The following is a 27,994-nucleotide window of genomic DNA, read 5'->3' on the forward strand; positions in this document are numbered from 1 at the left end:
AACCTTGACCTAGTAAATCCCAGAGATAGTGGGAAGAAACATTGCTCAGGTAACATCCATTCTGGACATGATCCCCTGTCACTCCTGCAGCTGGCACAAGCGCCCAGGCAACAACCTGTCCGTCCTCTTTGGTTCAGTTGTATTGTGGCATCTGGATGATCCACAGGCCTTGCAATGCCTGTTGCAAGTACCTGAGCACCCAATCCAAGGCTGGGTTTTCTTCTTTGGACCATGTTGGTCACAGAGGGTAGCTAGGATGGTCTAGCTTGAGTCAGCTCACTGAGAAATGAAGCAGCCTTTGTACACGTCACAACGCTGCCTTTGTTACTCCCCATCCTGGGACAGCTCTGCCATCACTTTGTCAAGGTTTGAGGAGGCTGTGGACCTCCTGGACAAGTCAGATTGTTTCACAGTGGCCTCATAGGCTAGCCTCCCCAGATTGCCAAGGACACAGGAAGGTCAAGATCCTCCCCAGCATGTCATGACCAGTCTCACCAGTGCTACTTTGGAGGAAACAACCAAGTAAGAACACCAGTATATATATATATATATATATATATATATATATATATATATATATATATATATATGAAAACAGACACAGACAGACAGACATGACAGACATCCCCCTCCCCCAATATATCTTCCTATTCTTTCTTCCTTTCATTTTGAGAATGTCAGTCCCATGAGAGGCACAGGAAGGCAAGTGCACATTTACTTAAGAAGAGAAGATTGGATTGAAATGCCCTTTGAAGGGAAAGATCCATTCAGGAAAACATTTGGGACTGCTGACGTCAGAGAACAAAATAATGAGGCTTTTTGGCCACACATTACCCAGCTACCCATAGGCATGGAAAATTCGAGAATAAGTCACAAGGTCCACTGTGACACTAAAGGCTCATGTCTTTGGTGAGCAATGTTGTCATTCCTTCCCGAATGCTACTATGGAGACTTAGTTTCTCAATGGAAGTCTTTATTCCTGGAATTTCAGCCTCCAGCCTTTTCTTTTTCAGGTTCTGAGGCAGGCTGGGGTCAGCAATGGCCTCCTTCTTTTTTTCTCTCTGTACCTTTGTGGTCCCTGCTTGCTCTGGGATGGAGAACTTGGTGGGGTTACTGGGGTAGGAGCACACTGAATGCGAACTTGCAGAAAACCTTGTTTGCATTCCTCTTTGTCACCTGATGGAAACAAGCTCAAGCTAGCCTCCTTGGGATGTGAGACCACAGGGGAGCAGAGTTAAGTCTGCCCTCGCACGCCAGCCACCCAGGTCCAGCTCCAAGCTATCAACTTCTGAGCAAAAACGAAACAGTGACTGTTGTACCTCACTGCAGGATTGTAGGTTGTTAGGCAACAATGTTGTAGCAACAGGTACCAATAATGACATTGATTGTGTGTGTGTGTGTGTGTGTGTGTGTGTGTGTGTGTTTTGAGACAAACTCTTTGATATGTTGCCTAGATTGTGTTTGTACTCGGATCCTACTGCTTCAGCCTCTTAATTAGTTGAATTATGGACGTCTACCACAGAACTTAGCCTGTGACACTGATGTCTGTGCCATTAAAAGTATTCTTCCCCTGACATTCTGGGAGGGATTAAGTTTGTCTCTTTTTTCATCCTCCCTCTCCCTCCCCCTCTCTTCCTCTCTCTTTCCACGTTTCCCTGTCTTCCCCCACCCCCTTATGTGTTAGTGGGACTGGGCTGGGAGAGTACTGAGAGGTTCAGAAAATCTGCTTTAATAAACGTGGCGCCAGGTGCGTGTGAATCTGTCTGTATATGGGAAAGGACATTTGTGATCTTCATCTGGCTCTGTTATTGACTGCTGGTGACTAACCTTTGTTCGGTTTATTTAGACAAGGAAGTACACATCTCCTCTGTGTAAGGCACAGATCGAGTAGACTTCGGATTAATCAGGTAGACACCTCAGGCGTAAGTCCACATGAGCCTAAAAATCTGCCAGTCAAGGCTTTGTCACCTGGATTACTGCAATGATAGTGATTGTATGAAAGATCTCTTCAATTCGTCTCCTAATCTGTCCTACCTGTCATTGCCATGCTTATTTGCTCCAAATGCCATGTTAGTCCTGGACTTTCTCTTTTCTCAGGGATACACGGTAGCTCTAGGTTAAGCCTAAGTTCTTTCTGCACTTTTCATGGCCCTCTGTCTATCCTGTACTAGTTTTTTTCCCCTCAGTCCTGGGGCTTGAATTCTGGACCTGAACTCTGATTCCTGAGTTTCTTTTCCTCAGGACTAGTTCTCTATCATGTAAGCCATGGTGTCACTTCCAATTTTTTCTGAGTAGTTTATTTTATTTATTTTTTAAAAAATTATCATAGTGATGTATATATTGGTTACAGTTACCTTCACAAGGTAGTGGGTACATTATTTTCTGAATAATTTATAGAAGATAGGAGTCTCACTGACTTTCCTGCCTGAGCTTGCTTTGAATTTTGATCCTCAGATCTTAGCCTCCTCAGTAGCTAGAATTACAGGAGTGAGCCACCAGCTACTGGCCTCTGTCCTAGTTTTCCAGTCTCTCACTATCTCCTCTAGGCCCAGGGTCCTCACATATTCTGGCACATACCCAGCTGGCTTGGTGGTTTTCTATAGGCAGATCCCATTTTGCGTGACCTACCCGCAGGTGCACAGTGCTAGAGCAGAACCTCCTTATCTTTCAAGTTTTGACTCACCTTGTCCATTTTCTCCAGTGGAACATGTTGGTGTTAGAACCTATAATAGTGTAACTTGATAAAGCACTCCCACTTTCCATCTTTCTCAATGCTAGTCTCAATCAATGAAAGGCACAGATAGGGATCTAGACATGTCCCGCAGAACGGTCAGTTCTAGGCCTCTTTTGTATCGAAGGGAACAGCTATTAAGGACTAGGTGGTCTTGTTCTTAATCTGTAAACCCAAAGGGGGATTAAGAATGTGAGGAAGCACTATTCTGTGTAATAATGCAATCATTTAATCGTTCAAATGAAGGTGACATCTTGGAAACAATGCAAATTAAGAATACTGCTTTTCCAAAATCATATTAAGTGAGGTAAGCCAGACCCAAAGGAACATAGGCTCAATGGTTTCCCTCATTTGTCATAATCAGTAGAAACCTCGGACTCTCTTAGCAGAGGTTTACAATAGGGCAAAACCTAGATACATAAGGCCATTTAGGATGAGGCTAAATGAAAGGACCTCCAGGATATGGAAACAAGAGCCATATCATGTGTGATTATTGTTCTTAATGTACTATGTTATCTCTTTTTTTGTCCCTTGGTCATCTCATTATTACGGTATCTTACCTTATTATCTGATATATTGAATATATGTATATTTGTTTATTTGAAATAGGATAGGGAAGGGGGAAAACAAGATGAGGGGAGGGGTGAGGGGAGGGAAATGGGGAAAAAACATGAGAAGGGGTATCAATGTTTGTGAAGAAATGCACCTTCTATCTGGCAAATATAATGAAACCCTTCTATTAATTACAATAAAAAATACTGCTTTCCCAGTAGAAGCTACTGTCTCTTAGAATATGTGCGTGGGGGGGGGCGGGGCCAACAGGTCTAACAGTTAGGGGTTAGTCCCACCTCTGGCTCACTGAGGAAGAGCTCATGAGGACAATCTGACCTAGAAGAACATCTGGATTCCAAAGCTCTTCAGTGGGGATTGCTAGGCGAAAGGCTGTGCTGCCGTGACAGAATGCCTGAGCAAAGGGAGCTTGTAAGAACAGACACTTACCGTACCACAGGCTGGAAGTCCATGTTCAGGGTGTGTCGGCCTGGTTGTCTGCTTCAAATCTGATCTCTACTCCTAAGAGGGTATCTTTGTTACTGTACCCCTGGGGGGGAGGGGGTTTGAACATCCTGTCCTCCTATGATAGAAGGGATGAAGGGTTATAACCGGTGTCCACAAATTGATTTACTTTCTTATGACAGGGCAGGCTGGCCCTGAACTTCATGTTCTCTTGCCTTAGTCTGTCATTTGCTAGGATTACAGGCATGAACACTCAGCTCGACGCCTTTTCATCCAGAAAGGGCAAGTGCTGGTGGCCTAAACACCTCCTAGATAAGGTTGCAATGGAAATTCAGTTCCAACAGCAATGTTGGAGGGGATACACACGTTCAGACCAGAGCTGTCACCATCAGCCATCATCTAGGGACCTCTTAGGATCCTCTTCCTAAGTGACTTAGAATTGGGGAAATTAGCCAACGGGAAGATCGGATGGTGGTGAGCCATGGAGGTTTCCTTGATCTTTTGGTTTTCTTAAAGGGTGGGTGGAGAGTCCCTGCTGGGAGGTCTGATGAAAGAAGCTGTGCTGAGCTGAGCTAGGCGTTCTGGCGAGGGAACTGGACCTGGGAGTCTGGTAGAAATAGGCATGTTTTATTTGCTCTTTTTTTTTTTGGAGTCAGAGAAAGATCTGTTTATTTAGGGTTCAGTGTATTGATCCCTTCCCGTGGGTAGTGGTGGTAGTGGTTGTGGAGCTTGAACTCAGAGCCTGGGCACTGTATTTGAGCTTTTTTGCTCAACGCTAGTGCTTTACCACTTTGAGCCATGGCGCCACTTAAGGTTTTCTGGTAATTGGAGATAAGAGTCTCTTGGATTTTGCTGCCTAGGTTGGCATCAGACTGTAGTCCTCAGAGCTCAGCTTTCTGAGTAGCTAGGATTTCAGGTGTGAGTTGCCAGGGCTGGCTTTGAGTTCATTCTTTAGCTGACCTGGTAGAGAAATAGAGGACATGCAAGCTCTGAAGGAGGGTGACAAATGCTTCTTGGCACCTTGTGATTTTTTTTGCCAGTCTTGGGGTTTGAACTCAGGGCCTGGACACTGTTCTTGAGCATTCTCCAGGTGAGTGCTCTACCACTTGAGCCACAGCACTACTTCTGGCTTTTTCTGTGTATATGGTTCCCAGGGCTTCATGCATGCTGGGCAAGCACTCTACCACTAAGCCCCATTCCCAGCCCCTAATGATTTCTTAACTATAACATTAAAAATTTTTTTATTAGTGTATACTAGTTGCACATGGAGGTTCTATTGTGATATTTCATTTTTAAATTTTATTGTCTGGGTAATGTATAGAGGAGTTGCAGTTATATTCGTCAGATAGTAGGTGCATTACTTTTTGTCCCTGTTTCCCTCCCCCCGCCTCTCCCAATCATCTTGATTTTATTATGATATTTCTATACATGAATACAAAATACACTGACCAAATTTACCCCTCCCATCACTCTGCCTTATACCTCTTTCTCCTCAGATTTTTTTTTGCCATGTCTCATTGTCCTCTTTGTATACTAAAGTTATTGGAGTATAAATCATTCCCCTTCACTCTCCTACTGGTACTCACACCCCAACACAGCCTGTTGGATATTTCTGTCATTCATTTCATTATTTAATTAATGTAGATTAACTGCATAAAGGGATTATTATAGTATTTCACACATACAAAATGATACTATATTAGTGAAAATCCAAGTGTTAATCTAAGATCTCCTGAATAGTGATTCTTCAAAGCTCATCATACTATTTTGGTGCTTAGAGCTACACATTTGTATCTAACCCCATTTGTGCTAAGTGCAAGGCCAGTGAAATCCCAGCAGTTGCTGTGAACGAAGCTGAGCTGAGCCAGCTTTGTCATCTGAACACCAGAGTACCTGCACCACGTCTCTGCTGGTTTGCATAGAACCAGCTGTGTATAACCCAACTGTGTTTTGCAGTTTAAAATAAGTAAAGTATCTGGATGTGGTGATGTATTAATCTAACCACAGCACTCTGGCGGCTGAGGTATAAGAATCACAGTCTAGATTGCCTACGGAGATATGTTCCTCCACCCAAGGAAAAAGAAAGCAATAGCCATATGTTTCCAAGGAAGAGTTTTTTTTTTCCTAATGTAGCTGATAACAAGATTAAATCTGATATAGATTCAAGAGTGTCAGATTGTTAAGCTTGTCTTGAGCAGAATGCATTTTCCACTGTTATCAGATGGCGCAGCATTGAATGGGCATTAGAGAATTGAACACTGCCAAATTCTGGTTAAGTGTGAGGCCTGATTGTCTGACAAAGCCTTGAAACCATTAATATAATTTTAAATAGCACTCTCATGTAAACAAGCTCACCCAGAATTATTATTAAAAGACAAACTACAAAGCTGATTAAAGAATGAGCCAGGCCAGAAGCTTTTTTTTTTTTTATTATAATCTCCAAACTGCTAATTTGGAGTCAGCCAAACTATGCATCAAGTATCGTTTACATATACTGAAATGACATGATAAAAAAGAAATGAAGACAAACTAGAAGATTCCTGAAACTTTTTTTTCCTTTGAAGGGTCTATTCATTATACTAATTAGAGAAGGAATGTGGATAGAGAGGAAGATCCTCACATTACATATTTTTGGCATCACAAATTTGTCTCATTATTGTCTCCTCTTGGTTTTATGCGTGATGGCCTTGGGTCCTTAACTTGTTATCATGCTGCTTTAGTATACCTGCATACCTGGCCTAGCACGAGGCATATGCCAGCAGGTCAATGAAGACGGGCTGCATAGGAAGGATTGGGCTCTGGGTGAGACAAAATGGCTGGGATTGGAAATGGATTAGAAAGAAACAGTGTGAAATGCAGCCCTCTCTTAGAAAATTCTCTAGCAAGCATATCCATTCTGCTTGGATAAAGATCTGCGATGCTTCATCTTGATTGTCAACTTGATTAGATCAAGAGATGTCTAAGAGTTGAGTAAAGCGCAATCCTAGGTGTTTGCGAGGCATTTCCAAGGCCAGGGGCAGGAATGGGGAGGGGAGAACTTCCCTGAGTGTGGGAAGCTCTGTCCTAGAGGCTGGGAGTCTGCAGGGAGTAAAAATGGAAGAAGAGCAAGCCAGCAGCATTGCACGCTCATGCCTTCTGAGCCAGCGCAGCCTGTGTGGTTTCTGTGGCCCCTGGATGCCATTCCAGCTTCCCCTGTCTTTCAGGGCAGACTCGAACTCCACAGAGCTTCTAGGTCTCCAGCCTTGGATGGCGTTACATCATGGTTTCCACAGCTGCTTCTTCTGAGTAGCTACTGGGTTCTCAGGCTCTGCAGCCTGCAGCTATCCATCTGAATTATCCAGCTTTTTACTGTATAACCCAACGTTAAAAATCCTGTTTAATAATTATATATATATATAAACAATCATCTACTTATATTTATCTATGGGTATCTATATCTAGGTATGTAGTTTCTTAGTTCTGTTTCTCAAGAGATCAGTAATTTAGGGCCTTTGCATCTCTCCTGGCATAAAACAATGGAGATGCCTACTTCACACACTTACAAAGTGAAAGGAAATAACATTCAACAGGAAGGATAGAGGAAACCTCTCCAGAGAACCCTATGTGCGCAGATCCACTGATAGTCACTGCACCTGTGTACCCAAGTACATGCTTTAGGTGTACGCTCCTGAATGCCTATACACATGCGTACACCTTCCCCCGTCCCTGCGCCCACTTTTGCTATCTTCAGGACAGGGTTCACAGTGGCACACTGCTGATGACAGGTAGCCCGTTTGAAGCTTTGTCCCCACATGGCTTCCCCTGCACCTGGAAATGTGAGCAGTCCAGCTCCGGGGTGGGCGGGGGGGGGTGTAATGTAATCTGGTCACATTTTCAGTGTGTGCTCAGGTGTCAGCCGCCTTCCTGACACATAGCCAGGGCTGAGAGTCCCCATGGGCTAGCCCTGGCTTGCCAACCGTTTCTGAACTCAACTACAACTCCTGCCAGTGTAAATTTAACTACAGCCTTAGATTTTAGGGCAACTTGGTCTGCTGGTGACCCATTGTCCCACGGTTATGGTCCAAACTAGCCATGACAGGGCCTGAGAAGAGGCCACTTGTAAGCTTTGTAATGTTTTATTTTTCTTTTTGGCAGATATGGGGCTTGACCTCAAGGTTTGGGCGCCGTTCTTGAGCTTTGGCACTCAAGGCTAGTGCTCTACCACTTTCTGGTGGTTAATTGGAGATAATAGTCTCATGGCCTTTTTTACCTAGACTGGCTTTAAACTGCAGTCCTCAGATCTCAGCCTTTGAGTGGTGATGGGCTTGTGATGTTTTCTAATGACAGATAAACACAGCAGAAAGCAAATCCTGCTTCTCCCTACCACAGGAGGCTTTGCATCAATAACAGAGCCATGGTTAGAAATCCCTCTGTGGGTAGCACCTAGGAATCGGACATTATTTTCATGGTACTGGGACTGAACCCTGGGTCATATCAGAAAAGCACCCTTTTGCTTGAGCTACTTGGCTTGGTCTGTCCTCATATGCGTGATTCCTCTGCTCCACCTCTGAAGCAGCTGGCATTACAGATGGGCCTCACCTCACTAGGTCAGGAATGGGAAGTTTTAGCAGGCCGTCTCTGTGATTCTGATGTATGTGAAGGTGGGAGATCCACTAATTTGTAGGGAGGCTGATGGTGTTGTTTGTCCTTCCCACCCCATCCAAGCTCATGGTTCCTTCTTTCCTTTGGCAGATGGCTGCATTGGAGAGCTCTGTGTTACTTTGTTAGGCCTGGAAATGGAGGTGTGACTTCTCCTCCTCTCCCTCCCCCTCCCACTCCCCTTCTGTCTCCTCCTCCTCCTCCTTCTCCTTCTCCTCCTCCTCCTCCTCTTCCTTCTCCTCCTCCTCCTCCTTCTTTTTCTTTTCATGGGCCTTGGGGCTTGAACTCTGGGCCTGGATGTTGTCCCTGAGCTCTTCACTTCAAGGCTACCTACCTATCCCTTGAGCCTCAGCCCCACTTCCCATTTCCTGGTGGTTCATTGAAGATAAGAGTCTGATGTTCTTTAGTGCCTGGGCTGGCTTTGAACCACGATCCTCAGATCTCAGCCTTCTGAGTAGCTAGCATTACAGGCGTGAGCCACCGCATTGGACTGCAGGTGTGACTTCTAACTTTCCTCCACCCCTGACTTGTCCCAGTGTGCTGCTGCAGAGTGTCATACTAGCTACCCTGTCAGTCATGGTTCCTTCCCCTGATGCAAATGCCTCAATCCCCAGGGAATAGGTCCCCTAGTTCCCCCCCCACCCCACCCCTCACCACCTTCCTGTCCCTGTAGATGTCGGCTGCATTTCTCTTTTTCTTTGTGGACCGATCACATGCCTGACATGAGGAGAGAAAAGAGCTCAAGTGGCCAGTGGCTGCCATATCGTATCTCTCACCTGTATCATGAGCTGGGAGCCTGAGTCTAGATGAAGGGAGCTATTATCAATATTAGCAGGCCAAAGGAGCTAAGTGCCAAGGAGGGCACCTCTCCCTAGGGTATGCTCAAGAAAAGCAGATTAGCAGAAAGTACAAAAGAATCCTGTCTTTTCCTATCTTTCCTCTCTGCTTTCCACTGCTCCCCGTGCAAGCACCGGCATCCTGACATTTAGCCACGAGGATGGCAGCCAGCTGTGATTGACCAGGGTATAAACTGCTGTGTCTTCCCACACTGGGGCTGGTTTTATACCTTTAATAGCTAATATGCTTCTCTGTACTGAAAGCTACTGGAAGGATTTGGCCTGTCTTATTCTGAATTTGGTGTGCTTATCACTTCATAAGTAACAATCATTATCCTGAAGGGCAAATGGAATCATTCTAGAAACACTAACCTGGTTAAGGAAGAAGCCAGGGAGACAATCAGAGAAAGCTCTGCCTCCCTGGGCTAGTTATCAACATCATTTCTAACCTCTCCTGGGCGGAGAATTAATCTGTTGTTCTCTGAATGGGTCTACCAGGTGTCTGCATTTCAGCGTGCATTCAACAGATTGCATGCCTACTGTGAATCTGGCATAGTCACAGATTTCTAAGGCTGGTTTCCAACCAGAATCCAGCTTTGAGGAGTACAGTTTTCTACTTTTGGAGTCGGCTTGGCACCTGCATTTCTCATCCTGCTGAGTTTGGAGAAGCTCAGTCTGGCTTTAGAAGCGATGTCATGGGGCACACAGCAAGCTCCTGGCTGCAGGGGTGAGGACCCTGGGCTTATTCTGATAGAAGTATCAGCATCTCTTCTTTTGGGCGAGACCCACCAAGCACACCACAGATGGGAGTGTCTCTTGGAGAAAGCTGTGTGGACAGTTTTTCCATAGTTCCTGTGTGGCTGGCTTCCGCAGGTTGCTGGTGCTTTGGGTGACATTTCTTTCCACCTCCATCCCTTGCATTTCTTCATACTAAGGAAAGTTGTGAGAAGTCTGTTGGGCCTCTTGAAATGATGCCAAGTGTACCTCATTTTAGGGTTCTAAGGGCCATCCTGGAGTGCAAGGCATGCCACACTGGGGGTGGGGAGGCATCAGCCTCTGGCCTGGGCAGATCTACATACAGAGTAGCTTACCAGTGACACAGATCTAGCTGAGTATTCCTTCACCCAGTTCTTCAGAGAAACGGAAACACCGTGACGGTTGTTGGAGGACGAGACTTAAGGCAGATTCAATCATTCTGTGATAGAGGCTGAGACATCGTGAGGGATCAGAAAGTTGGAGGTGAATTTCACTCAGAGTCCAATAATCTGAGAACCAGAGGAGCTGTGATAAAAGTCACAGTGCTAGGGCAGGACAAAGCTGATACCACCCACCCCCTTACCGACCTATCTACCTACCTTCTTTCTTTCTTTTTTTTTTTTTTTTTTTTTTTTTTTTTTTTTTTTTGCCAGTCCTGTGGCTTAAGCTCAGGGCCTGAGCACTGTCCTTGGGCTTTCTCAAGGCTAGCACTCTGCCACTTGAGCCACAGCACCACTTCTGGCTTTTTCTATGTATGTGGAGTGCTGAGGAATCGAACCCTGGTCTTCGTGCATGCTAGGCAAGCACTCTTACCACTAGGCCAAACTCCCAGCCCCACTACCTTCTTTCTTTCCTTCCTTCCTTCCTTTCTTTTTTTTTTTCTTTTGGGTTTTGCAATGTTGTCTAGGTTAAGCTCAAATACTAAAGTGATTCTCCTGCCTCAGCTTCCTGAATTTCTCACACTATAGTTATGTGCTACCACTATGGGCACTCCCCCCCCTTTTTTAAAAATCTTTTTAGCCCCTCAAAAATTGAATGGTAGCCGGATACCGGTCACTCATACCTGTAATCCTAGCTACTTAGGAGGCTGAGATCTGAGGATCATGGCTCAAAGCTAGCCCCTCGACTAAAGTTTGTGAGACTCTTTTATCACCAATTAACAACCAGAAAACAGGAAGTGGTGCTGTGGCTCAAGTAGTAGACCACTAGGGCCCAGCGTTCAAGCCCCACGACTGACCCTCCCCACCAAAAAATTTGAATGGTACCCTCCTTTTCTGGCAAGGAAGAATGTATTTTATAAGTTATCCGATTCAAATGCTGGCCTTAGTGGGAACACTTTCATAGACAGTAACAGTTTAATGTGGGTACTCCATAAGTTAAATCGACACTTAACATCAAGTTGTATAGCCAGCCAGCAGTAGAGGAGGAATTGGACAGGAGGGAGGGTGGATAGCAAGTGTGCACCTGGACAAGCATTGTTGCTTTTGGGAGCCAAAGCAATTCTCTCTCCTAAGGGGAACTGGGAGAAGGTGCTAATAAGTGTTCATTTGACTTGCTTGTAGCCTGGGGGGAGTTAATCTATTACCTCTTCCATCCATCTGTCACTGTCATGTGGGATACATCCCAAAATAATCACACCTAAGGAATATATTGCTTCTGATGTTTCCATTGGTTGGTAAACATTTGTCAGCTTTATAATGGATAGCCATGTAATTTGCATGTCATTAAGTCCAGGGATGTAAGGAATTGGCCTAGCTAACCAGAACATTCTTCTGCCTCTTAGAAACTGGATACATATTGGTAGCCAATGTTTCTGGGATGAGGCTGCTGGTAAAATTTGCTACTTTTGTCTGCCATACACCCTACTGTGAACTGGCAAGACAAGAGCTAATGAAGACTTCCCTAGCTCTCTTCAAAGTTTGTTTAATTGGAAGCACCACAAGGCAGCTTATGGGTTGACACGTCTCTGTTCTTAATCAGGCAATGCTTACAGCTCCTAATTTGGGAGTTCAGTGTGCCCAGCAGCTTGCTCCAATCTGCTTTGACCTTGTAAGCAAAGTGGCTGGTCCCTAATTGAGCATGACCCACACACAAGCCAGTGCTGGTGAGGAGCTGTTTTTGGTCTAAATGCCTGGGTTCAGAATTTCTGCCTGGTTCACTTACCTGCTAGTCTGTCTCTTTAAGGATGGCATCCTGGGGATTTGTTTGTCAGTTTTTCTCAGGGTCTAAGGATATGTCCCTGAACCAAGCTCTGTGGCTGAGACTCTTGATTGTGACATATTCGGACAATGTAGTTATTTTATCATGGTTTGGTGGAGCCATTTAGCACCAGTGCTGGCCTGAAAAATGCCCTCCAAGACATTCATGCCCCAGTGCCTAGAACCACTGGATGAATAGGTTGGGTTACATAGCAAAGGGCCTTTGAATATGTAATTAAGATTATGGCTCCTAAAATAAGGAGATTATCATGGCTTATCCATGTGGGCCCAGTCTGATAACACAAGTCTTTTGAAAGCAGGGAATTTTCTCTGGCTGAAGCCAGAGTAATGCAAAGAAAGCAGACTCAGAAGCAGAGTGGCAAAGACAAGATCAGACGTGTCCCAGGCACCAGAGGATTGGATGCTTCATTGCTGACTGTGAGATGCAGGAACCCACAGCCAAGGACCCAAGAAAAGAAGCTCTGCCTTCCAGCCAGCAAGGAAGCAGAGCCCTGTCCTAGGCCCGTAGCAATGAGATCTTTTATGCACTGGTGGGAATGGACTTGTGGTTGAATTCTTCCTCAGAGCCAGTAGGAGATGTGGCTCAGTCATTTTCACCTAGGTTTTAGTCTAGTCAGAGTGTTGTTGTACTCATAACCTACAGAAGCTCCACAGTAATACATTTTTTTTTGTTATTTGCGTCCGCTGAGTTTGTGGTAAAGTGTCACTGCAGCATTAAAAATAACTATGGTATTTAGATAGTACAAGTGTAATTACAATATACAAAAGGGATGGTAAACTTTCTTGACTTTATAGGTATGTTGCTAACAGCAACAAAAATTAAGCTGGCAACTCAGCAGACTCATGGTTTTTCTGGGTATCTTATTTAATGTGTGTGTGTGTGTGTGTGTGTGTGTGTGTGTGTGTGTGTGTGTGTGTGTGTGTTGCATTGATGTTGGAGCCTAGTAAGCAAATGAATGACTTGAATCATACCTTAGTGCTCATTGTTGCTTTAGCTGTTTTTCAGAGAGGGTCTGGTGATTTTGGCACTGTCTGATTTGGGGAAGTATTCTCACCTCTTCCCCCTGCATAGTTTGGATTTATAGGTAATATGCTACCACATGAGACTAGTTCTTTTGATTGGATTGATCTCAAACTGTATCTTTCTAAACTTCCACCCTGTGAGTAGCTGAGATGACAGGCACAGGCCACGGTACCTTCTCAACAATATTCAACCCACTAATTTTCTATTATTGCTAGAGATGTACAAGGATTATGACATGAGATAATAGCTTCTCTGTAGTACTGATTATTGGGGACCATTAGCTTTATGGCCATCATTGTATTTGCTGTCAATAGTCATTATTGCAAGAGAGGGGGATCGAAGCCCCTGGATTCAGGACTGTTTATCTCTAAAATCCCATAGTGAATAGAGAGGATTTAAGCAAAGCAAGGTGTCTTCCCAGAGTCTAGAAGGGTGACGTAGGACAGATGAAGTGGCCAGAGGAGTAATAAGCAAGATGGACCCCCTGGTAGGGGGGTTCTCCATAATGTGTCCACTGAAAGAAAATATTAGAACCTTCCTGCCAGGATTCCATGGAGCACAGAATTTGCACATGTCTCTTCTTGCTTTCTGTAAGAAATGGGGACCTTCCTTATCTTTCTGCTCTGCATTCTCTCACTGGTGTTGTCAGTGATCTAGTCTTTTGTTGAGTTGGAGTACATATAATTAGGCGTTTCTTTGTTATCTGTTTGTTTTTCCTTTTTGACTTTTGGGATAAGATTTTCCTCTTGGGCCGGGAGTTTGGCCTAGTGGTTAAAGTGCTTGCCTAGCCTGCACGAAGACCCGGGTTCCATTCCTTGGTACCACATACATAGAAAAAAGCCAGAAGTGGTGCTGAGGCTCAAGTGGTAGAGCTCTAGCCTTGAGAAAGTACAAGGACAGTGCTCAGGCCCTGAGCTCAAGCCCAGGACTGGCAAAAAAAAAAAAAAAAAAAAAAAGATTTTCCTCCTTAGCCTAGGCTGCCCTTGGATTTGAAATCCTCCTGAAGTCCTTCCTCTCTGAGTTCTTGGATTATAGCTGTATGCCACCACACCCGGATCCTCATTTCCTCATTATGTTGAGGTAAGTGAGTAGCATCTGAATGCCTTCTTCTAAGACAAGGTGGAGAGTTCACCGAGGAAGGAAGATGCATTCCAGAGGCACTGGCTTCAAGGAGAGAAGGAAATACTGGGGGATTCTTCTGACTCCATAGGCTGTGATACCTTTTTGGGCCAATCTGAGTTACGAGTGTGATTAGGTGGTCTAAATAAGGCACTCCTTATAAATGGGCATGCCAGGGCTGGAGAGCACAGCCTGCCTCTCCTGGACCATCACTCACTGCATTGTTGAGATTAAGCAAGCTTGCAGCATCTCAATGGCACTCTTATCCACAGCACCCAGATGCTTCCAATATGGTTGATTCTTCCTGTTTTGTCTCTGAGTCCATGCCTCATCGGGTCTTAGCTAGACTTTGACAAACTGTGATCTCTGTGTGGAACACATACAGACTCGTTTCTTGTCAATACTCCCCAAACAATGCACCATGCACCTTGGGTTAACTCGAACAAAGAAGCTGGAGATGATGTAAAGCATACAAGAGGATGTGAGTGGGCGATTTGCAAAACCTGTCCTTAAGGGGAAGGGGTCCTGAGCATTATTGAATTTTAGTATTTGCAGGGGATCTGGGACCTACCACCTGCAGCCCCTTGACCTTGAGCTTCCCAGCCACCAGAACTGTAAGGAATATTTATAAATGAGCCAATCTCAGATATTCCTATTTAACCCACAGAAAACCTGTGAAGGCACCTTATTACTTGTAAGGCCTTGCATAATCTCTGGCTTAAGATGTGTGTGGAATGAACGAATAAATGCTCTTTCTAATGGGATTCCACTGTCTTTTCAAATGGAGGTTAGCACAACTTGCTTGCTTCTCCAGCCCAAGGCAAGTGAATAGGAAAACTTATGACTAAAAGAATACCTATTTTACTTTTATTTATTGTTGGTGGTGGTCATGGAGATTGAACTCAGGGTCTGGGCCTTGTCCCTGAGGTTTTTTCTTTTGGTGGTTTGTTTGTGTGTGTGTGTGTGTGTGTGTGTGTGTGTGTTTGTCAAGACTAGAGCTCTGCCACTTTGAGCCACAGCTCTACTTCTGGTTTTCTGGTGGTTAATTGGAGATAAGAGTCTCAGGGACTTAGGTGTCTGGGCTGGCTTTGAACTACGACCGACCTTCAGATCTCAGCCTCCTGAGTAGCTAGGATTACAAGCGTGAGCCACCAGAGCTTGGCCCTATTTAAATTTCTGAAAATATGTCTTGTATTTGGTAAAAACAAAACAACAAAAAACTCCAAAACAACAACAACAAAAACTGTCTCTCTGTTCATGGACTTGGAATATAAGGTAGAAGAGGTTTGAAAGCCTTTTGGGCCCATTAAATGAGGCACTGAGGGAGATATTCTGGAAGCAGAGAAGAAAGGGACATCCATGTGACAGGGGCAGGTGGGTCCCAGACAGAATCCTTCCAGGCTCATTAGAGATAATTTGCACTCAGCCTCTGTGGCTGTCCCGGTTAAGGGAGAAGAGTGGCTGACTGGCTAGCAACTAGCAGATTCAGAAGACTCTGGGGTAAACAAATGGATAATCTGCTCAGGGATCCTTTGCTGAAAAAAAAAATGAATGAATTCCAGTTGCTGGGGGAATGAGTGTGGCTGGCAGAGATTATATGAGTCTTTTCCTTCAGGCAAGCCTGACAAACCTCCACCAGACTATCGGATCACAAGGCTCAGAGCCCATAGCTGATCTCATCAACCTTCAGGCCCAGCCACAAATAGAACCTGGTCATTAGCAACCATAGGTGTTTCTCTGTGCTGGGGATTCCCACCCCTTGTTGCAGGGGCACTATTTGAACCATGAGCTTTGTCCAAGAGGTGGTTTCCAATGATCTCAGTATGTGATGGCCACTGAAGTGGTCTTACTGTGGAAGACCAGGCCATACACAGACTTAGAGCCTTAAGCCAAACTATCCTTCTTATCCCTTGAAAAATGAACTGGTAAATCATGCAGGGCATTTGACTTCCCTCTCTCCCCACCCATCCATCACCCGTCTTAGGGCAGGAAGTCCTGGGGATATTGATGTCTGTCTGTGTTGACAAATGGTTGCTGGAACAGGAGCTTTTACAGTGTGGCTTTGTCTTTGTGCTACACAAGGTCAAACTGTACATTTCTGTAGCCAGGTGCTGCTGTGGTTTCTGAGCCGTGAGTGGAGATGGATGAACAGATACAGGTGATCTGCCTCCTTCCCTCCCCTTCTTTCCTTATCTGGAGCTTAGAGGGGTCTGTGACTCTCGTTTGTATTAGAAGAATGGAGTCACGATGCACTACACTTTGAGAAGATGCAAGAAATAAGGGGAAAAAAGGGGGGCTATTTTGTTTTTGAGGCTCAATGAAAATCCAGACATAGTTTTTAAACACTTAATGAAGATTGGTTGATTTGATCCCCTGGTTGCCTCTGGTGTTGGCCTCCTTCCCTGTCTGCCTGGCAAAGGAGGAAGAGGAAGAGTCCAGGCAGGAAGGAAGAGTTGCAAAGCTGTAGGGTGCATCCATGACTGAGTGCCTCTAGGTAACTCTAGAAGTCAGAATTTGCCATGCTAGCTCAGTCATGGGTATACATCAATGGCACAGGTACACACACACACACTCTCACATAGGCAGAGACACACACAAATGGTACATGAAACCTCCTAAATACTATTTGAAAACAAGAAGGAGGGAAGTTAGGGGAGTATAATTGGAGGGTGCATGAGCTTATTCAGACCATATTGCCAAAGTTTCATGATCATCATGAGACTCTATGTGCTTAATACTTGCTAATAAAAGTGAGTTGTCTAATGAAGTTCCAATGAATCTCTGCAAACTGAACAGACAGACAAGAAGCCAGGAAAGATCTTGGTGTTTCTCTTTCCCTGGACAGACTTCTTCACTAATTGGATGGTCCCCAGAGATTCCCAAATCCATCCCTCTTTCTGACTCAGTGGCCTGGGAATTGGCATTTGAACAAACTCCACGTAGCACGGCTGCACCTGGCCCAGGGACTCTGCTCTGGAAGGTGGCCCAGCTCAGCATTCACGATTCTGATGTTTTACCATCAACTTTCTCAGCCTTTTGCAAGTGATTTTTTTTCTAGTTAAAAAGAAGTTGGAAATATAAACATAACTATATAGACATAAAAACCTATGACTCTATAGACATAATGTTTTATTTCATAAATTAATATGTTTCTATGACATACAAACCCTTAACCTAATTTTGATTAAGTTCTAAATACTGAGTCCCAGTGATTGTAAATAGAGATCCCCTCCTTGAACACTTGTTTGTTAAACTTGTCATTTAAAATATGATGTAAAAATCAACATTAATAAATTCTTTAATAAAAAAAGAAGAGCCCCCTTTAGGCTCTGCTACGGGGCAGTCTTCATTGCTTTTAGGGCAGACATCGCAGGGAGCTCTGCGTCTCATGTGTCTGGCAGGGGAAGGGAGCTGATGAGCAAGAGGTCACCGTGCCTCTTCAAGGTCAGGCCATAACACAGCTGTGCAGCTGTGCTGGGTCCTCTGACCGCTGTGATTCTCATTCTTATGGCCAGTGTTGGACATCAGCACCTGCGGAGATGCTAATGAAAGTTGGTTCCACACACTGGGAGGGACTTGTCAGCCATTATTTAATAGGGCAGTGAAGTGAGGGATGCAGTATGTGTTCTGTTTCCTTATCTGGGAGGAAGCTACACAGGCAGAGGGATGACGGTCATTGTGAAGGACACAGGCTTAAGCCTCCTCTGCCTCATTTACCGAAAGGGCCCAATGACGATGTGTTTGGAAGGGAGAGGGCCACTCTGATTGCTGGGCCAGGGCCTGGTCTGTGGAAAGTATTGACTTCTCTCCTGATTTTCATCCACGCTGACTGCTCTTGTGGTGAGTCTGCAGCATGATGCTGGGCCTGGGGCTCAGAGTTTTTCTGTCCTTGTGTCTGAATAGAACATAGATGTGGCTGGTGGCAGCGGCTTTAATGAATAACTAGAGGGATGGTTAGAGTTTGAAGTCATGGTGCCAGGTATTTGTCCTCAGGGAAAATGAGAAGCCAGAGAGGCAGCAGGGACTGAGACGCTCCTCTGGGTTTTGGGTAAGAAGTTGAACATCATTTTAGTCTCGACTCCATCCTATGTCTCCTCAGATTTACAGGTTTTGCTGTGTGGAGGGTGACAAGCAGTAGCCATGATGTAGTTGGCCACACGAGACACTTCCACTACCCTTGTCAAAGTATCTGCTGAGGGACTGAGGCCATGAACTTGAGATGAGCCATGACACACTCCTGCATGGGGTCCGCCAACTCCACTTCTTTCTCCTTTCCCCTTCTAATTTCTTTTCTTTTCTTCTTTCTTTCTTTCTTTCTTTCTTTCTTTCTTTCTTTCTTTCTTTCTTTCTTTCTTTCGTACTGGGACTTAAACTCAGGGCTCACATTTGTCTAGCAAGTACTTCATCCCCTTTTGCTTTAGTTACTTTTTCAGATAGGGGTTCAGAGTTTTGCCTGGGGCTAATTGGACTTCAAGCCTCAGACTTCTACCTCCTGCATATCTGGGATAAAAGCTTTTTCTTTGAGCTAGGTAGGATCTTACTAGGGTTTTTTCTTCTTCTTCTTTCCTTCCAGGCTGGCCTTGAACTGTGAGAACTGTGATCCACTGGGTTCCTCTCAACTTGATGGAATTATAGGTGTGAGTCCACATGCCTGACCTCTCTAACTATGATCCTTCTGACCAAAGTCTTCTATCAGAACAGCCTTTTATCTCTGGATACTTTTTTGTTGTCCCTTTGCACTGGCAAACAAGAAGATACCATGTACTATTGTCAAGCATAAAAAGCAGCCTTTGAAGCTGGGCCTGGGGTTCATGCTTGTAATCCTAGCCACCCAGGAGGCTGAGTTCTGAGGATCAAGGTTCAAAGCCAGCCTGGGCACAAAAGGACCGGAGATTCTTATCTCCAATTAACCTCTAAAAAATGGGAAGTGGGGTTTGTCCCAAAGGTAGGGTGGTAGCCTTGAGCTGAAAAGCTCAGGGACAGGGCCCAGGCCGAGTTCAAACCCCAGGACCCACAAAAAAACAAAACAACAAAAAAAACCCCAACCCCCTTCTCCCCCCCAAACAGCCACTGATGGGTGATTTTTTTTCCATCGGCTAAGACTTGGGTTAGGCATTTTCTTCCTCTAACATGAAAGAATTGTGTCAGTATGAGGAGCATAGAAAATATCTATATATTTTCTATAAACCTATGTTAGCCATTTGTATTTTCATGCTTGTATTCATTTGGATGGTTATACTTGTCTTTCCTTAACTTGCCTTTCTGCTTCTGTATATCTGCTTGCTAAAACCCTGAGAAATGCAACTGCTGTCCTTGTGGCTAATCTACAACCACCCATTTGTCCTTGGTTCCCAGACTGAGCTACACTGTAGTAAGGAGTATACACATTCCAAGCTGGGAGCTAGAGATAGTAGCCATCTGGTACCTGCAAGGTCGGACTTGTAAGGGCCAGCAAACTAGGGCAGATGTCAATCAATCACAAGTCCGTTACCATGGAGATCCCCCTAGACTCATATCTGGCATAAAACCATCCTCCTAAAATGACAGCCAGCTAGACTGACCAGTGATTAGCCACGACCCCTTTCCTGCTTTGCATTGCACCAATCATTTAATGGAATTATAGTATAAATTTCCCGCGTGGCGTATTGATTTGTTGCTATTACTTGCTGGGGCCTTCCCCTTACCAAAAAATGTATAAAAGGGGCTGTAATCTTGTGCTCGGGGCCTCTCATCTGCACTCGACTATCAGTGCGCAGAGACCTGGGCTCGAGCTCATCAATAAACGGCTCATTGCAATTTGCATTGACCTTTGGTCTCTGGCTATGGGGGGGGCTTCAAGTTTCTGGGCACAATAAGTGAAGTGATAAAAGCTGACTTATCCAGAGGCATTTGATTGGTGAGTTTCATATGATCATATTGCCAGAGAAAGCTCTTTTGGGGGTGCTATGTGAAAAGATATTCCCTTCCTTGACTCTTTTTTGGCCAAGAATACACTGTAAAGTTGTCTTGTGCTTGACTGAGCAGTATTTCTAGGTGCAGCTAGCTTATGTAGTCTAAACTTAATCTGACCAACTCATTTCTTATCAAATTGAGAAGCTGCTCATCTCCCCTCTGACTCCTTTAAAATAAATAACGCCCTTCTAATCCCGTCAACTTCTTAGCCATTATTACACTTCACGCCAGTAGTCTCAGTACATAGTCATGAATATGGCCTCATATGTCTGGGTTAACTCACACCTATTTTCGCATTCTCTTTCTCTGGGGGTAACATTCCCTATGTGGAACTGAGGTAGGTAGTCCAGGGCAGGGGTGAGTCCCATGGGGGCCTTGGAGGCTGCCCCACTCAAGTGAGCACAGTCTTTCAGGCAGCCCCTGCTTTAGGCACTGAACATCTGCTGCGTGTGGGCCTGCTGTGGGATGGGGCAGAAGCCAGCTTGGGACAGCTGGGTGGCAGAGGGGGCTGGTGAACCAGCAGATACCAGCATGGTCCTCAAAGGGCCCAACGACCTCTCATAAGATGGATCTTTACTAGACCAGGCCATATGGAGAACATATGCAATCAAATTCCCTACAACTCTCCATCTCCTCCCTTCCCTCGCCTCCATTCTCAGGCCACTGTGTCCCCACCTCCCCCCTGCCCCTTAGGACATGGAGTCTCTAGACCAGAAGCATCTTTGCTGAAAGCAGCTGTGGGAATGATTTCAGTGGGATGTGCCATGTACTGAGCTCTATCTAGTTTCAATCTGGTTTGATGCTGATTGACCCCGAGCTCCTCAGGCTGTGCCCACATCTCATTGGAAACAGTAACAAAGGTTTGAGGTAGTGCGATGGCTGGCTTTTTTTTTTTTTTTTTTTTTTTTTTGCCAGTCCTGGGCTTGAGCTCAGGGCCTGAGCACTGTCCTTGGACTTTCTCAAGGCTAGAGCTCTACCACTTGAGCCTCAGCACCATTTCTGGCTTTTTTTCTATATATGTGTACCTAGGAATTGAACCCGGGTCTTCATGCATGCTAGGCAAGCACTCTGCCACTAGGCCAAACTCCCGGCCCCTGGCTGGCTTTTTACATTGAGGTCTTTGGCTGACACAGAGACAGAAGACTGCCGGGGACAAACTATCATGTGTCTCTTCAGTCTCATCTTTGTCAGACATCAGGTCAGAGAACCAGAGAACCAGGCTGTTCTGTACACCAAGCGAATAACACCAAACTCCTGTTTTCGTTTTCTTTGTCATGGCCAATGCTCTCTCTCTAGTAGTTTCAATAGAAGAAAACTTTCCTGTTCATGGCTACACATCCATTTCTAATGTTGGTTAGAGATTTCCTAAAGCTTCCCTAATTCAAGAGGACATCAGAATAAGAGGGCTAGCAGGGGAATCCTTCCAGATTCCTGCAGAAACATCTTGAAATGATGGTCCCTTAATGGGGATCAGTTTTCATGGTCTGGATGGCAGTTCACCAGTGAAGAGAGAATGTGGGTTACCAGAGAGCAAAACAAAACAATTTGCTCTTGTTTATTCCTACTTAGCTTTTCCTTCCTTTTTTCCCTCCCTCTTTCTCTCCCTTCCATCCTCCCTCTCCCCCTCTCTTCCTCCCTTCCTTCTCTCTCTCCCTCCCTCTTTCTCTCCCTTCCATCCTCCCTCTCCCCCTCTCTTCTTCCCTTCCTTCTCTCTCTCCCTCCCTCTCTCCCTTTTTCCTTCTCTTTCTTTTTGGCTTTCTTTCTCTCCTTCCTTCCTTCTTACATATTTTTAAAAGTTAGCATGTATTAGTTGTACATTGTGACATTTTTGTACATATATACAATTTATTCCTATCAACTTTACCCATTGTATCACTCTCCTTCATCCCATCCCAACTTCTTCTTCTTCTTTTTTTTTTTTTTTTTTGCCAGTCCTGTGCTTAAGCTCAGGGCCTGAGCACTGTCCTTGGATTTTCTCAAGGCTAGAACTCTACCACTTGAGTCTCAGTACCACTGCCAGCTTTTTTTCTATGTATGTGGTACTGAGGAATCGAACCTGGGTCTTTGTGCATGCTAAGCAAGCACTCTACCACTAGGCCAAACTCCCAGCCCCCCATCCCAACTTCTTAAAACAATTTCTAGCCGGGTGCAGTGGCTCACACCCGTAATCCTACTCAGGAGACTGAGATCTGAGGATCACAGGGGTTCAAAGCCAGTCAGAGCACTACAAAGCCTGAGAGACTCTTTATCTCCAATTATCTCCAATTAATCACCAGAAAACCGGAAGTGGCTGGTGCTGTGGTTCAAGGTTTAGAGAATAACCTTAAGCTGAAGAGCTCGGGGACAAAGCCCAGGTCCAGAGTTCAAGTCCTATGACCGACCAAATTGTTTTATTTTCATATATACTGATAAATCCCTTTGAACATATTTATCTTCATTCATCCTGTTAGTCTCCCCTTCTTGTTGTCACCCTCCCCATCAGAGCCTGTTTTACTTTCCTGTCATTCTTTTTTTTTATGTGTATATTAATTATGCTAAGGGGTTTCACCATGGTATTTTTGACATACATATATTATATCTAGATCAGAATAGCTCTCTCAGTTGCTTTCTATTTATTTCTATTTCCATTTCTATCTATTTCTATTTCTGGTGCAGGAATTGTAAACTGCATACCATGGTGTTAAACCCAGCCTTTAGCTGTAGATTGCTTGGTCAGCACAGTTTTAAACTTGAATTTGAAGGCTTACAGCTGTTTTGCTTCTCACAAATAGTGAGGGTGTGACTTAACATTGTGCTTCCTTTCCAGTTCTGGTGCTCATTTGAATTTGCCATCCCTGTAAACTTATCAAAAGGCATCAGTCTACATGGCCAGAAATCCATGTCCCCTGATACTGAGGACTTCCACAGGATGACCCAGTTCTAGAATTTACCTACAAAGATTAGACCCTGGAGTTAAGAAGGATGGCCCTAGGATCTATAAGTGTTTTCTGAGTTGCAGCCTATTGGTTTTAATTTTATTATGCCATGATTATATTAAAAGCATATGCCCAGTTAGGGGCTAAAATCAAGAGTATAATCCAAAGAGAGATACATGAAGCTTTGCCTTTAGAACTCCCTGTTTTGGAGTTGGTCAGGACTCAGTAAGAATCTAGAAGGAAGAAAATGGTGGAGACCCAGGGAGTCATTGTTCAGTTCACAGAAACCTTGGACTGTAAACGCAGTCTCACTTCCTGCCTCAGTCAGACTGAGACCTCACAGAACACCGCCATTTCTCTATCCCCTTACACTCGCTCTCCTAACTTTTCCTGTGTGTAGGCAGATGCTAGTTTGGCATCTGTTTGACCTCTTGTTCTCAATTTTTCCCCAGGAAAGTAGGGGTTAGGGGAGGCTTAGCTAGGGAGAACAATCCATTTCAAAAGCTCAAACCAACCTGTGTTTGCCTTCTCAACCTCTAGACTATTTTAATCTCGTAAAGGGTAATGATGTGTGTGGGGAACAATTTTGTTGTTTACTGAAGCAGTTGAGTGATAATTGTAGAGAAAAGAGAAGGCGGAAGGCTTTTCCCACAGACTGTATTTCTTGCTGTCTTTCACTATGCTAATATTGGCCTGGACAATAAGTGTTGTGAATCATGTTGACAGACTTAAAAGGGAACCCAGCAGGGGACAAGGGCAGGGGAGAGGCCAGGCTAAGGAAGGAGGCTGGACCCCCAGACAAGAGCAAATGGAATTGGACAGACCCTGTCAGAGTGTGTCTAGGATGCAGCAGGGGTGCAGGGCAGCTAGCTCTCTGCCCACAAGGTGGGGTGCCGGCGCTGCGGGCAGTCTTCTGAAATACAGAACTGCATGCATATTGCCTTTGGAATTTGTAGATGGAAATATTTGCGGCTTAGCATGAAAATGAAGACAGAGCAAGTGGAACAATACAAAATGATTTTTAAAATTCTTATTTGACCTGTTTAGGGTAATCAATTGGTTCATTTTGATGTGACCACAGTTTGTTAAATATTCATTAGGTTTGAACTAGCAACACACATTTAAAAAAAGAATGTGTACCTAGACCCATAAGGTCATATAGTATGACACTAAATGAAAGGACCTCCAGGATATAGAAACAAAAGCCATATAATGAGTGATTGTTGTCCTTAATGTACTATGTTATCTCTCATCTCTTTTGCTGTCCCTTATTTATCTCATATTGTTACAGTATTCCATTTTGTTATCTGATATATTGTATATACGCTTATTTGGTTATTTGAAATAGGATAAGGAAGGGGAGAAAACAAGATGAGAGGTGGGGAGGACCAAAACATGAGAAAGGGTATCAATGTTTGTGAAGTAATGCACCTTCTATCTGGTGAATATAATGAAACCCTTCTATTAATTACAATAAAAATATATAAAAAAAGAATGTGTATCTATTAAATTAATCTCTTATCACTGCCAGATATGGGATTTTAACTTCTTTTGGTGCCAGTCCAGGGTCTTGACCTCAGGAACTGGGTACTGTCCCTGAGCTTCTGTGCTCAAGGCTGTTATTTTACCACTTGAGCCACAGCTTCACTTCAAGTTTTATAGGAATTAATTGGAGATAAGAATCTCATGGAAATTTCTACCTGAGCTAGCTTTGAATTACAATCCTCTGATCTCAGCCTCCTGAGTAGCTAGGAATACAGCTTAGCTATGATTGAGCCACTGATGTCTTCTTGATTTCTAACTCTTTTTTTTCATATATTTTTTATTGTAATTAATAGAAGGGTTACATTATATTTGCCAGATAGAAGGTGTATTAATTCACATACATTGATACCCTTTCTCCTGTCTTGGTCCCCATTTCCTTCCTCCCCTCCCCCACCCCTCATCTTGTTTTCCTCCCTTCCCTATCCAATTTCAAATAACCAAATACAAATATATCCAATGTATCAGATAACATTTCTAACTCTTTTAAATTAACTTTTTAGTGTATATATTTAAGGTGGATAGCATGCTATTTTGATCATGCATGTGTTTTTTCCTCAGTGTCTGCAAGGATTGGCTCTAGTACCCTTGATTATAATAAAACCTATGCATATTTGAGTGCATAATAACCATATGGCATGATATTTGCTGGGAACCTGTATATCTCTTCTTATATCCTTTCAGTCATCTCTGGACCCCTTGTAATATCCATGGTGTACAATGGAAATGTTATGCAGATAGTTGTTACATGTATTGTTTAGGGAATTATGATGGAAAAATATCCATCTGTCACTTGTGTGGAGTCAGGATAGTGCTTTAAGAGTGGGCCATTCAATGGGCCGGGAGTTTGGCCTAGTGGTAGAGTGCTTGCCTAGCATGCATGAAGACCTGGGTTTGATTCCTTGGTACCACATACATAGAAAAAAGCCAGAAATGGTACTGTGGCTCAAGTGGTAGAGCTCTAACCTTGAGAAAGTCCAAGGACAGTGCTCAGGCCCTGAGCTCAAGCCCAGGACTGGCAAAAAAAAAAAAAAAGAAAAGAAAGAGTGGGACATTCAAGTTCTGCTTTTTTTTTTTTTTTAACTTTCTGGAACCGTTTCTCCCATATTTTTAGTATATCATTGGTTGAGTCTATAGAGAGATAGATTTAATCAATAGGATTAGGAGAGTGAATCTATATTTGACTAGAGCCAAACAAATTTACCTGTGTGTCACTTCTGAACTTGTCTGTTTATGTGGGAGTGGTAAGAACAATGACCTTATTATCTCAGCAAAATTTTGGTATACACCATGGTATTATTAACTACACATTAACTATTTACTACAGTCCTCATGCTGTACATTAGATTTCTGGACTGATTCATCTTACTGTAACTTTATAGTCTTTGACCTACTTCTCTCTGTTTCCTTCTCCTGGCCTTCCCCTGGCAACTATTGTTTTAGCCTCTGTTTAGAATTATTCAACATTTTAAGAAAAGATTCTCCCTAAAATTGAGATAATACAGCACTGGGATTATTTCCCTTTGTGTCCCAGCTTCCATGTTCATTCACATTGTAGCAAATGACTACTTAGTCATCTCCATACCCCACAGAAGGCTTTATGAGGCTGCTTGCATTGGGATAAGGTTCACAAACGTTTATGTCCTAAGTAGGCATAAGCCCATCCTTGCTTCAGAGGCTTGCTGGCAGACACTTGGATTGTCCATCGGGTGGCTCAGAGACTTTGATTGTTCTACCTTGGCCAGTGTTGGTTGCTATTGAGGCAGCTGCAAGGAGGACCGGGAGGGGAGGCAGGGAGAGCCAGAAGTCAGCAGGACAAGGATGACTTTGGAATTGATGATGGCAGAGACTTTATTGAATTGATTTCTCCAACACTGGAAAGAAAACCACAGGAAAAGTAAGAAGACTGTTAACTCTGACTACAGAAATATTGCTAGACCATTGTAGTCTTCCTTGCTCTGATCCTGCTCTATAAGCTTAAGAGTTTTAAACAGATTTAGCCATTTCCAGGAGAACTTGACTTTGCCATCTTTGTCTGCAGGAATAGGATCAGGCTAGACAAAGGGAAGGCCTGCGGGCTTCTTTTTCTGATCCTTGAGGAGAGCCTTCTCTGAGGACTTTGCCTGGTTCTTAACCTACAATCAGGGATGGCTTTAAGAAACCACACTCCATTCAAAGCAGCAAATGTGGATAGTTATAATTGAACATCTGAAAACAAAGGCTTAAAACAAACAGTGGCCTTTTTCTTGTTTAAACTTTTCGGGTTAAACTTTCACTTTTGACTAATCCCTGAGACAGCTTCCACAGAAACTCAGCAAGTCTACCCAATAGTGGTAATTTTCCCTCTCCACTCCCTTTGTTTCCTCCTTTCCTCCCTCCTAGCCTCCCTCCTTTCCTTCTTCTCTTCTTCCCTTCTTCCCTCCTTCCTTCTCTCCCTCTGTCTCTCCCTGTCTCTGTCCTAGCCTTCCTTTTCTTCATGCTGGGAATTAAAGCCAGGGCCCTGTGCTTGCTGCGGGAACCCTCCACTACTTGGCTACATCCTCAGCCCAGATGAGAGGGCGTTTGACTCTCAGGATTGTTACATAAGAGTGCTCAAATCCTCTCACATTCAAAGCTAGGCCTCTGTCAACCCACAGCCTCTTGTTTGTTCTCTTTTCAAGCAATCCCTGAGTCAGAGTAGAGGGCAATTTTCTGAGACAAAACAAACAGTGCTCAAGAAAGATTCTATTCTTCCTTCCCAGTTGTTCACAAAGCATCTTCAGGCACCTCCCTGAAGGTAAAACTTTTCTGGACTATTCTCACTCCCCACTCGGTTGAGGCTAAGGCTTGAGGATCCCGCCCTTCTGACTCAGCAGCCATTAGTCAGTCTCCAAGCGGGAGGGTAAGTAACTGCCAGAACTCTGCTCCTGAGGTTTGACTCTGAAAATCAGTTTTCATGAATTTGCTCATTCATTGACTTTTAAACCAACCAACCAAACACATCTCCTGCCTTTGCTGTCTTTTCATTAGAGATCTCTGCCCTCAGCAACGGCGAGGAAGATGACAATGCCTGACTCAACCAAAACCCTTGAGACTTTTGGGACTCAATCAAAGGGCAATGTAAGCATGGCATTCTTTATGGTCAGACTCGGAAGCACTGAGTTCCCAGGATCCTCTGGGACACCAGGCAAATGATGCTATGTACCGTTTCCCTGCCTCATCATCCAGGAAGTTACCTGAGTAATAAGGTGTCCATATCACTCCTCACG

At 44.2% G+C, this 27,994-nt stretch overlaps 1 long non-coding RNA gene across 1 annotated transcript; it reads left to right on the top strand.

Moving 5' to 3' along the window:
• Nucleotides 1-391: 391 nt before the first annotated feature.
• On the top strand, nucleotides 392-27,966 carry LOC150063622 (uncharacterized). The gene is made up of 3 exons (XR_016535568.1): nucleotides 392-522; nucleotides 27,488-27,627; nucleotides 27,756-27,966. It is a non-coding gene; the product is annotated as an uncharacterized LOC150063622 (long non-coding RNA).
• The last annotated feature ends 28 nt before the right edge of the window (nucleotides 27,967-27,994 follow it).

Source organism: Megascapheus bottae, chromosome 5 (assembly GCF_031878675.1).
Source record: "Megascapheus bottae isolate mThoBot1 chromosome 5, mThoBot2.hap1, whole genome shotgun sequence".
NCBI lineage: Eukaryota > Metazoa > Chordata > Mammalia > Rodentia > Geomyidae > Megascapheus > Megascapheus bottae.